Raw genomic sequence first — 12,618 nt, 5'->3', positions numbered from 1 at the left:
TGGTTACTGTAGCATCACTGTTGCAAAATATGGATTAAGTAGGTTTATTAGATTCGTCTCGCGATTTACAGCCTATCCATGCAAAAAGTTTTGTAAATAGACTTCATTTAGTACTTCAAATTAGTAAGATTCTTTCAAAAATTTTGTGTTTACGGCTTTTTTGCGTTTACGGCCTGGAAACTAAACAGGACCTCAATTGATGAGGATCCTGGGAGCAGATTGCAGCCGTTTTTGCAAAGCACGAAGGTATTAATTTATTTTTATTTATTTATTTGCAAAAGGAAAGTTGGAGGAACGTTGAATCGTCCGGCAAACTTTTGCGTTCTCATCCAAATTTATGGCACGTTTTAGTAGTAAGAAAGAGATAAATTGGTATATTTTCAGTGGATAAGAGCCATAGGTCCAAAAAATATAAAAGGTTGAAGGAGATGGCAATTACGCATCATCTCATATAACACCTATGAAAACTTAAGAACTCTTAGTATGTGTTTGGTTGACGGGTCCAACGGGATCGAATGGGTGGTTTGAAGGTCATCTAGATTGGATTCATCCCAAAGAAGAATATACCCTTCAGATGCGATCTGTGGGTTGGTTTGGTCCCTCGAAATCGAGCGGACCAAACGAACCCACTTCGTTCCAGTCCGCCCGTCGTCTCCTCCGTCAGTTGGCGAGCGTGGGCGTGTAGGCAGGGCGGTCCGGCGGTGACAGCGTAGCCGGCGCAAAGCGGGCCGGAGGGAGGAGGAAGAATATAATATAAGGAGAAAAAATAAATATTCAGAGGCTGATAGGTGGGACCCAAGAATGATAGTGGGCTCCATCTCACATCACTCAACCTCCACAACCAAACACGAAATGGGTTGGACCTAATCCAGAAAATAGAGATGGATCTAACCCAACCCACTTGATCTCGGAACCAAATACATGAGAACTCGTCTCGTCCGGCAAACTTTTGCATTCCTATCTTGTTCGGTAGAGATGGTTGCGGCTGTATTGCAGCTATACCAGCCACCCAGCTGTAGCAAAAACACAGATAGTCGAAGCCAGACAATAGAACCTGTAGTCAGGCTTGGATGAGACAATAGAACCTGCAGTCAGGCTTAGATGGGAACGAGAATTCACGTGTGCTTGGACCTATAGCCGATTAGCTACGATGCAGATGCAGTTGCAGCCACATCCACTAAAAAAAGGCAGAAGCGAGTACACTAATGATATACGGTTTAAAAGTGTGGGTAAATAATGGTATTTATCTCCAATTTCCCTTCTTACCTATTTTGAACTTCTATTAGTTCTCAATAGATTGATTAGGTAGTGTTGCATGCCGCATCCTGCATCATTTCAACCTCTTCAAAGAACACATACTATTTTGTAAAAGCTAAATAGTGGCCGTTAAATTGGATGACAATTATGTTCTCTTGTAAAGAAATCACATCTCACAATACGAATTTACACTTTTCATTATATAGGTGGACCAATAACAATCCATGATTTCGATAACAATATTTTACACTGTAATGAATTGGTCTCTGACACCGTATGGAAATTCAAGTGTGCATAACCTACTTTCACTGCGGACCTAAAATAAAATTTGATAGGTGGTACCCCAAACATATATGTCAAGAGTGAAAAGAAACTGGCATGTATTTGCTGTTCAGGAGAGGTTTTTAAAATGTTTAAGCAGGAGCACATATGGTGGGAAAAGGCAAAACACCACTATTTTCCAAATTTAAGTGGTAACCTAGCCCTAACCAGCACAACCTAGGTCCGCATCTAGTCACATATGTAGTTTGAAAGAATTTTCTTCCAACCTCACATGGTTTATTTTTTAGTCGTTACATTTACACACTCACATGACTCGTGGAATTTTGGCTCTTTGGCAACTAAACTCCACATAGGAAAAAAAAAAGTAAGATAGATATTGGAGTATTTGCTGGGTAATAGAAGGATGAGTCCCGATCTTTCGAGAGGTAGGGTAAACTTGATTGGTGGAGAACTCGATGTTGATGAACCAAGACTCCGAACGAACAGAACCTCGCAATCACTACACCACTGTTCCATTGGTTATCACCCGTGTCACACGGATGATCTCGCCACAAAGGCTTATCCCTACAAGCGCAATCAAGAACACAAGTAAGAACAGGAGATGCAATCAAACAAACTTGGTTACAAGATGGAGTCTCACAAACCGATGAACGGCGACACTGTTCGATGACAGATTGAATCTAAGCAAAATCCAAACCCTAATATGGCGACGGCTACTGAATAAAAAGGAGTTAGGGGCGTGCAAGTCCCTTGGACACAACCCTAATGGGTTTCAACACGGTACACAGCCTAAAGGCCCAACAGACGGTGACACAGCAACCTGATAGATTCTGGATGCCCACTTGTTTCGACGATTCCCATCGACTCAGAAGGAATTTTGAGGTGAAACTGGTGCCATTGGAAGCTCTATGAAATTCTGGTTCCAACCATATATATAGAACATCCAAATCCGACTCCGTATGTGGCCAGGATGTCAATTTTGGTGAAGTCAGGTTCTGAAATCCGAGGTGGAGTCGAAGTCGAGTTGGACTTAGACTCATCCTTGGTGTGGACGTCCTAGCTCCTCCTTCTTGACTCCTTGGCCTTCTCCAAGTCCTTGCTGGTTCTCTCCATTATTCCTAATCAATAAAACATGCATGGAACCAAGCGTAAGTTCTGAAAAATAATTGACAAGGTTAGAACGTACTTGGAGATCCAACTGTCACGCACGTGCTCTAGTGATCGGTCCTTGCATTGTATGCAAAGGAGAGATGTCCTCATCATCCTCCCCCTCTTGAATTGGAGTCGTTCTCGACTCAAGCTCATCTTCCTCACCCAAGTATAACTTCAAATTTGAAATGTTAAATGTGGGACTAACCCCAAACTCGGGAGGCAACTCAAGTTTATATACATTGTCATTCATCTTCTCAAGAACTTTAAAAGGTCCAAGCTTAAACTTTCTCAAATCCGGAAATCTATCTTTTCTCAAATGAACCCACACCAAATCACCGGGTTCCAATTTTACCTCCTTCCTACCTTTACTAGCAGCAATTCGATACCTTTCATTCATTTTTTCAATTTGCAACTTAGTAGTTTCATGCAACTTAAGAATAAATTCAGAACGTTGTGTAAGATCTAAGTTCACAATTTCAGAAGATGGCAAAGGTAGCTAATCAATTGAAGCACGAGAATTGAAACCATATACTACCATAAACGGACTTAATTTAGTTGTGGAGTGAACAGATCTGTTATAAGCAAACTCAATATGTGGCAAACACTCCTCTCACAACCTCAAATTATCTTTCAAAACAGCCCGCAACATAGTAGACAAGGTACAATTAACTACCTCCATTTGCCCATCAGTTTGTGGATGACAAGTAGTAGAAAACAACAACTTTGTTCCCAATTTATACCATAAAATTCTCCAAAAATGGCTCAAAAACTTAGCATCCCTATCAGAAACAATAGTATTTGGTACACCATGCAAACGCACAACCTCGTTAAAGAACAAATCAGCAACATGTGAAGCATTGTCGGTCTTGTGACAAGGTATAAAATATGCCATTTTAGAGAAACGATCAACAACCACAAAGATATTATCCCTCCCCCTTTTTGTTCTAGGAAATCCTAAAATAAAGTCTATAGAAATATCCTCCCAAGGTGGTGCATGAGGAACAGGAAGAGGCATATAAAGACCATGTGGATTAAGTCGAGATTTAGCTTTGTTGCATGTGGTGCAACGCGAGACGTAGAGCTCCACATCATGCCGCATCTGTGGCCAAAAGAAGTGAGCGGCCAGCACGTCCTCCGTCTTTTTAACACCAAAATGTCCCATCAAACCACCGCCATGCGCTTCCTGCAACAGCAAAAGACGAACGGAGCTAGCTGGAACACACAGCTTGTTAGCAATGTAGAGAAGGCCTTCACGCAGTAGAAATTTTTTCCACGTTCTTCCCTCTCTACAATTTTTAAAAGCATCTTTGAACTCCAAATCAGTAGTGTCAGATCTGGGACTACAGGACTGTGTACATAACGTAGTTCATACAGGAACAGGGGATAGGACATGTCCTATAGCTTATCTGTGTTGTACTCTACTCGCATGCGAATTAGAACTAGTCGATACAGAAGGAAGCTACTCGAGTTGTACTCGAGTAAGATTCCTAAGCTAGTGCCGAACTAGGATTCATATAACTCTATCCTCCCGGATATATAAGGGCGGGCAGGGACCCCCTCAAAACACATCAACACCCAAGGCAATACAAACCACCAAACAGGACGTATGTATTACACACATCGCGGTCCGAACCTGTCTAAACCTTGTGTTGCTTACACCTTCAAGTTCCTGATCTCGGTGACACCCTACCTAAAACTCACCACCTCGGGTATACCTCTCGGTGGGCAGGCAGTAAAGCACCGACAGCTGGCGCGCCAGGTAGGGGACCGCGTCGAAGATCCACCGGCGAACTCGATGGCATCATTCAAGTTCACTAGTGCCATGCTCCCCGAGGGCACAACGCTCATTTTCGGCTCATGGGTATGCGTCGCAGACGGTGAGAGCGATTTCCATCGACTCACCATCGACGTCATGAAGCTGAAAACTCTTGCAGCAAGTTTTGCGAGCTCGACGAGTTTGTCGACAATCTCGACGACTTGTTGACCCATGACTCCGCTAGGAAGATCGAGGAGGAGTCCATTTTCAACGCGACTCCACCCCGTGCTGCAACGACCACGCTCGGATCGGACTCGCTCCAATCTGAGGACTTGCGTAGCCGATCACAACTCGGTCTACGCAATTCGGCCACTGAACCTCAGGAGGCCAACAATTTCGAGTCCCTCTCCGCATTGGAAAAGGACTTGGAGTTTTTACTCTAACTCGGGAAACCTGAAGCCACGGCACGTCGAGGGGCTGCGGGTCGCCTTGGTGACGATGGTCTGATGATCACCTCCACCCCAGAAGGCCGTTTCGTGCATTGGAAGAGCATGAAACTCTCTGATCTACTCGAAGGTGAAGACCGACTCATGCAGCAGTTGATTTCTACAACCTCCGGAGGGCATTCAGCAATCCCAGCAATGACAAGAAGAACAAGTCGACGGATAAAGAGCCCGAAGAGGACGACCAAGGGGACAAATCGCACAACGCGAAGTTCCAAGATGCCTCGAAAACCATCAACATCATCTTCGGAGGTGACAAAGAGTTTAGTTCCAGGAGGGAACAGAAACTATTACTCTGAGAAATCATATCCGTCGAGCCGGTGGTACCACGACCACTCCGATGGTTGGAGGTCCCCATCTCGTTCTCACGAGACGATCAATGGACCAGCTTCTCGGAGCCTAGCAAATTTCCCCTGGTCCTGGATCCGGTGGTGGCAGAGGTTAAGCTCACCAGAGTACTCATCGACAGCGGAAGCGGTCTCAACCTCATCTTCGCCAACACGTTGAGAAAGATGGGCTTAGACTTAACGGACATGCTCATTCCAAGCAAGTGTCCCTTCTACGACATTGTCCCAGGCAATGCAGCATACGCACTTGGCACGGTGGTCTTTCCAGTCACCTTCGGCACGAGGGAGAACTACCGTACCGAGTTCATCAAATTCGAAGTTGCCAACTTCGAATCTTCATATCATGCCATACTGGGCAGGCCGGCACTGGCCAAATTCATGACAGTGCCGCACTATATTTATCTACTTCTCAAGATGCCAGGACAAAGTGGGGTACTCACTCTCCGAGGCGACTTGAAGAAGTCGTATGACTGCAACCAGGAGGCCATCCAGTACGCTTCGACTATGCGTGTGCCAGATGCTTCAGGAGAAGTACTCGCGGCCGCGCAACAACTCTCCCAAGCTGGGCTGGAAATCCCAACAAGAAAGGCAAGCCAGTCGAGCATCCAGTCGACCGGTGACGTGGCCCTCAAGATGATCCAGCTCTAGGAGGGCGACTCATCTAAGACCGCTATCATCAGTGCAGGCTTAGGTGAGAAATAGAAAATCGCGCTCGTCAGTTTCCTTCGGGCTAACTGAGATATATTCGTGTGGAAACCAGCGGATCTTCTAGGGGTGCCCAAGGAACTGATCGAGCATAGACTAAATGTATACGCACAAGCTGTGCCCAAAAAGCAATGCCTTCGCAGGTTTGCTCAAGACAAATGAGAGGCAATCAAAAGGGAAATAGCTAAACTCCTCGCGGTTGACTTCATTAAAGAAGTAATGCATCCAGAGTGGGTAGCTAATCCTATCCTTGTAAAGAAAAAGAATAATGAATGAACAATGAATGAAGAATGTGCGTTGACTACACCGACCTCAATAAGCATTGCCCAAAGGACCACTTCGGGCTACCGCACATCGATCAAGTCGTCGACTCGATGGCGGGTTGTGTACTCCTCTGTTTCCTTGACTGCTATTCGGGGTACCACCAGATCGCGCTCAAGGAAGAAGATCAAATAAAGACCGCGTTTATCACCCCATTCGGGACATATGCCTACAAAACCATATCTTTCGGGTTGAAAAACGCAGGTGCAACCTATCAACGCGCAATTCAAATATGCTTCGCCGATCAGCTACATCGGAATGTTGAGGCCTACGTGGATGACATGGTCATCAAGACCAGAAATCCCGAGGACTTTATCACAGACTTGGAAGAAACGTTCAACAGCTTACGAAAGTTTCAATGGAAGCTCAACCCAACAAAGTGCGTATTCGGAGTACCATTAGGGAAATTGCTCGGGTTTATCGTCAGCAACCGGGGAATTGAAACCAATCCTGAAAAAATCATAGCCATCACTGACATGGAGGCTCCGGCCATAATCAAGGATATGCAGAAACTAACAGGATGTATGGCAGCCCTGAACAGGTTCATCTCCCGACTCGGGGAGAGAGGACTACCCTTCTTCAAACTCCTGAAGCGCCAAGACAAGTTCCAGTGGATGGAAGAGGCTGAGCGGGCCCTGCAGGATCTGAAACAATACCTACAGTCACCCCCGATCCTCACAGCACCACTGCCGGGAGAAAATCTACCACTCTATATTGCGGCGACAACTTATGTCATCAGCAGTGCCATCATAGTCGAGCGCAGCAAGGAGGGCCATGCATTTGGAGTGCAGAGGCCCGTATACTTTGTCAGCGAGGTACTCTCCTGTAACACCCCAATGTAATTTTCCCTAATTTTAATGAATTTATTTTGGCTCAAATAAAATTTCCAGGGTTTTCTCTAATTTTTGTGGCATTTAAAGTAATTTTATAACACAAGAAAATAAAATTTAATATAAGATCAACTTGTTTGTGCATTCATGCTGGAGCATTGTTTTAAATGTGTTGAGTGTATAGGGTTTGAATTCAAATTTATTTGAATTCAAATAGATTTGTTTGATTTAGTTTAAGTTGGGAAAAGAAAAAGAAGAGGAAAAAGGAAAAGAAGAAGCAGCCCATCAGCCAGACCAGCCCAACAGGCTCTCTCCCTTCTCTTCCCCCCCCCCCCCCCGCGGGCTCTCTCTCTCCCTCCCTTTTTCCCCGGCCCAAACCGCCTCGGAGCCCAGCTCCCTTTCCTCCCCGCGTGGGCCGCGCCCCGGCCTAGTTTCCCCTCAGCCCGAGCGCCAGCCTCCTCCTCTCTCTCAGTCCGATGCGCGGGTCCCACCTGTCAGCGCCTTTCTCTTCTCCCCGCCCGCGCGCTCTCCTTTCTCCTTCTCTCTCTAGCAACCGAGGCCCACCCATCAGTTTCTCCTCCTCCCTCTATTTCTTTCCTTCCCGAGATCCACCCGTCCGCGTGATCTCCGGCGACTCCCTCGCCTCGGGCCCGCATGCCGAGATCACCGGCTATCCCTTTAAACCGAAGCCCGGCACCCTCGCCTACCCGTGCCCTAACCCTAGCCGCAACCGGAGACCCCTAGCGCCGCCACCCCTTTCCTCCGCCGCGCCAACCTCCTTGGCCTCACCGTGGTCCGGACGCTCCGCCGTGCCCCCGACCCCGACAACCCCCGCATCCGCCTCCCCTCGCCACCCAGAAGCTTCCCGAGCCCAGCAATTGGGCCCTACGCCTCTGCATTGCCGAGATTTCACCGAGGTGTTGCCGCCGGTGAGCTGCTCCGCCGCGTTGATTTCTCGCCGTTGTCGGGCCTTTGGCCGTGCTGACCCCTTGTACACCTCCGCAGGTGTGACAGTTCGTGTATTTGTAATGCTAGACCTATATTTTGATAGTGTAAAGTGTATGTTTGTTAGTGTAAAACTTTTGTGTGTTTGTGTGAAGTTCTTGAAAATCTTAAGTGTAAGTAAAAAGGGTATTTTTGTAATTATGGAAAAATTAGGGTTGTTTTTGCAAAATGTAATTTGATAAGAGGTAACTTCAAATTAAGTAAAGGGTAGTTTTGCAAATATATTTTTTTACTCTATGTCTTGTAAAAATATATATTTACCCAACAGTTGCATTGGAAATGTAGGAGTTAAATTGTGTAAAAATTTGAGTAAAGTTGTGGAAACAGGGGTATTTGTGTAATTTATTAAAAGTACAAGTCTTTTATTGCGAAATAGGTGATTTACAAAAGTAACTTTCCAAAATTACTAAAGGCCAAAAGGTAATAATGTAAGTAATCATGACTTACTTAGCAATTTGCGAATAGGCCCAAGGTTATATATAATTTATACTAACAATGACAAAGATGTTATAAAATTCAAATTTAGTCCAAGTCTTAAAATAAAACTTCATATTTTGAGTTTTGGAGATCAAACCCTAAAACAAAGTTGTAGAGCTTGAAAAGTTGTACAACTTTCATTTTGGTCACATTTATGTTTGAGCCCTAGAACAGTGGTTACTTTTTACCAAGAGGTCCCTGTAATTTTCTAAAATTACAAACAAGTCCTCGGGAAATTTCCTTTCTCTTCCTCCTCTGGCGCCGCTCTGTTCTCTGCTCTGCAGCCACCGCTGTTCCACCGCCCCCGCCACCTCCTGCTGCAAAGAAATCCGCGCGTCCCCTCAGCAGGCAATAGCAGCTCACGGCAGCAGCACTAGGAAATCCTCTTTTCCCCTCCTCCAACCTTATCTCCTCCCTCTGTTCTTCCTTCCGTTGAACCCCTCCTCCACTCACTGGCGTGGGATCCAGCAGCCCAGGGACCGAGCAGCAGGTCGAGCGCGCGCGACACTAGCGGGCGCTAGCGCGCAGGCGTACAGGCGGTGCGGGCGGGCCCAGGCGGAGCGAGCCGCGGCGGCTCGGGTTGAGCGCGCGGGCGAGCGGGCCCAGCAGCGGCAGGCGGCCGCGGCTCGGCCGGTGCGTGAGCTGGCGCGCGCGCGGCAGCAGGTGCCGGCGGCGGCTGGCGCGAGGGCCGGGCGTGCGCGAGCGGGCACCGCGCAGGCAGGCCGGGTCGGGGCGGAGGCACGGTCTAGGCGGGAGCGCGCACAGGAGCCGGAGGCGCGCGGCTGGAGACGCCATCGGGGGCCCGAGTGGCGGCCGCAAGAGCTGAGCGTGCGGCTGGCGCGGGGCGGCTCAGCGCGCTGGCGTGGGCGCCGCGCGGCGCGAGCAGACGAGCAGGCAAGCAGCGCGAGTACAGCTGGCAGCCAGCGCAGGCAAAGAGCGGCTCAGGCGCGAGCGGTTCGGCCAGGTGCAGGCGGCGGAGCGCACGGCCGGAGCGGCCTGCTCCTCTGAGTTTTCCCCCACACGCCGATGTCTCCCTTGTGGCCCTTCTCCTCGCTTCCTGATCACCAAAAGGAGTTCCCGGTGTGCTGCTCGACCTTCCCGACCCCTGGCATGACCTCCTCCCACCGGAACCGAGCCTCACCGAGCACCTCCTCTGCTTCCTGTTCATGAGAAGGACCCTGTGCAACAATTGAGATAAGGTCAGGGTGTTTTCTGCAAAGTCTAGACCCATAGGAACAGTAGAGTTTGAGGACCTCTATGTAAGGGTACTTATTATTTCATGTGAAGTGATGCTGCTGACTTGTAAAATCAATAGAAAATAGTAGGAAATTCTAAAAATTGCAAAACCAGTTTTGTTAGAAACTAGATTTTGAGCTCTACAACTTCTATTAAGTGAGTTTGATATGAAACCAAATAGTTTAGAATCTATGTTAAATCTAAGATAAGAGAGTGTAATATTCATAGCTCCTACATGTTAACTTTGTAGATCATGATTTTTGGTATACAATTTTTATAGATTAAGTGTGAATTGATGTGGAATTTTCAAACCTAATTTTGCTTTGTAACTTAAATTCTTTTAAATTAATCAATTCAATTTGTTTTATAGAAGAAATAGCTAAGCATATCCATTTAAAGTTATATTTAGTCATGTGTGCTTGTTATTGCAATATGTTTCTTGTGCCGCTTATTTGAATCTTAAATAGACTTGTTGTGCAACTTTAAAGCATAAGAGGGGTCTAATTCAAACGTGAAATGTTTGATTTATATTTAGCCTACTATTTGTGTGACGCTAAACTTAATTAGCTATTGGTAACCAAAGTCCTTGCCATAGATTGACTAAAGATAAATTGTGCACCATGCCTGATGTACTTGCTGCCCTATGGCAGACTTTTTGTGATGATTAATTAACCCTTATTCATATGGATGCTCATACCTTTGCTTTGGACTTGATTACAATTTTGTCAGAGCCCTTCCTATGTAAAGGTTCTAGTCTACCTCGTGTGTCGACTACTTAGTTGATACACTTTTGTAACTAGGCTTAGCAATCGGCTACTAGTTCAGCCGATTTTCGATAGGCGTAACCCTATCAACCATGAGCCTTTTGACTTCTTCCCTATCGGCAAAAGCCCATCGGCCCGATGTTAACCACCCTATCGGTCCGATTCGATGTTAGTGCCCTGACCGACCTGGTCCGATCTAGACCACCATACCAGCTATGCGTTAATCAGTTATTTGTTAATATCATCGAACCACTTAAACACTGATTACTTCGGTTAACACTCTCGTCAAGAGTCAGATAGGCACATCCAATAGAGAACGTATTTATCGGCTAAGCACAACCAGTACAGCATAGGGAATCGGCTACTTGTGCCGATTCACAAATCTAACGCATGCGCACCTATTAGCTCGGCCGATGTTCACACTCTCAACTAGTTTACCAATGCACAATCAAATAGTTACATACCCTGATCGGCTAACCTGCTGATGTTCACAGATTGACTAATTTGCTAAAAACACAAATCGGCTATGCCAATGTGCACTGTAACACCCTAATGTAATTTTCCCAAATTTTAAGGAATTTATTTTGGCTCAAATAAAATTTTCAAGGTTTTTCTAATTTATCCTGCATTTAAAAGAAATTTATAACACGGGAAAATAAAATTTATTATAAGGTCAACATGTTTGTGCATTCATGCTGGTGCATAAGTCTTGTTTGGTTGAGTGCATACAAGTTGAATTCAAATTCGAATTGAATTCCAATAGATTTGAGTGGAAACAGGAAAGTGAGTCAGTCGTTCTCTCTTTTCTTAGTCACTCCCGCAGTCTTTCTTTTCTCTGTCATTCCTTCCTTTCTCAGTAATTCCTTTTCTATTCTCAGTCATTCCTTATTTTCTCAGTAATTCCTTTCCTTTCCCAGTCATTCCTTTCCTTTCTCAGTCGTTCCTGGCCTTTCTCAGTCATTCCCTCAGCCTGACCCCACCTGTCGGCCCTTCCCCCTCTCCTTCTTCTTCCCCGGCGCTCAACTTCCCCCGAGATCTCCGGCGAGCTCCCTCGCCTCGGGCCCGCACGTCAGTGGGACCGCCGCCGCCCTACAAAGAGCAGCCCCCAACCATTTGGACCCAGAACCCTAACCGCGGCCGCCGCCTTGCCTCTGCTGGAACCCGAGCCGTCGACGCCGGTGAGCTTCGTCTGTGAAATTGCCGGCCACCTGTACCCCTTGTGCCGTGCTGACACCCCCATCACCTTCGCAGGAACCTCCCGGAGCAATTTCCGCCATCCAGAGGGCCCGGCCACCCCGGCATCGTCCTCCACGGGAACCCGACCCCCTCCGCCGCCGGCCGTCACCAGCGACGCCTCCGCACGCCGCCTCCGGCCAATCCCCGCCTCGGTGAGCAATACGTCATCTCGGGTAGTCGTTTGCGCTAGATTTGGTAGCCTGTAAACCACCCCAGCCACCCATCCACGGCACGCCGGCGATCCCGAGCCGCTCTCTCCGTGGGGAGCGTCGACCCGAGCCCCGATCCGCCACGCTGATAGCTCAGGTGGATTAACCGTGCCGTCACCGTCCTCCAGGGCTTGGCCTCGTCCCAAATGAGGCCCAGATGACCGAGATTGGTCATCTCCGGCGAAGCGCCGCCGCGGGGAGCGCGTCTCCGGCGACCCCCCGCCGTTCCAGAGCTGTTGAACCGAGCCGTGAACCGAGCCGTGGACCGAGCCGCGATCTGAGCCGCCCGATCTGGATCTAAGAGCCAGAACAGATCTTACCCCTTCGGCCGTGGCATTGTTTGCTAAAGAGTCCTTGTGTTTGTCTGAAATCAACCCGCCGTCCCCGCGAGCCCATCGGATCGGACCGTCCGAACTCCGCTGTTCAGATCGGACCGTCCGAACCGGAAGGCGTCCGAACCGTTCGATTTAGATCCAACCGCCCTTATTAGAAGTCGCGTACCCCTTCAGCCGTGGCAGTTTTGTTAAAGAGCCCCTGA

The sequence above is a fragment of the Panicum hallii genome, chromosome 4 (assembly GCF_002211085.1).
Source record: "Panicum hallii strain FIL2 chromosome 4, PHallii_v3.1, whole genome shotgun sequence".
NCBI lineage: Eukaryota > Viridiplantae > Streptophyta > Magnoliopsida > Poales > Poaceae > Panicum > Panicum hallii.
This window is presented reverse-complemented; position numbering follows the sequence as displayed.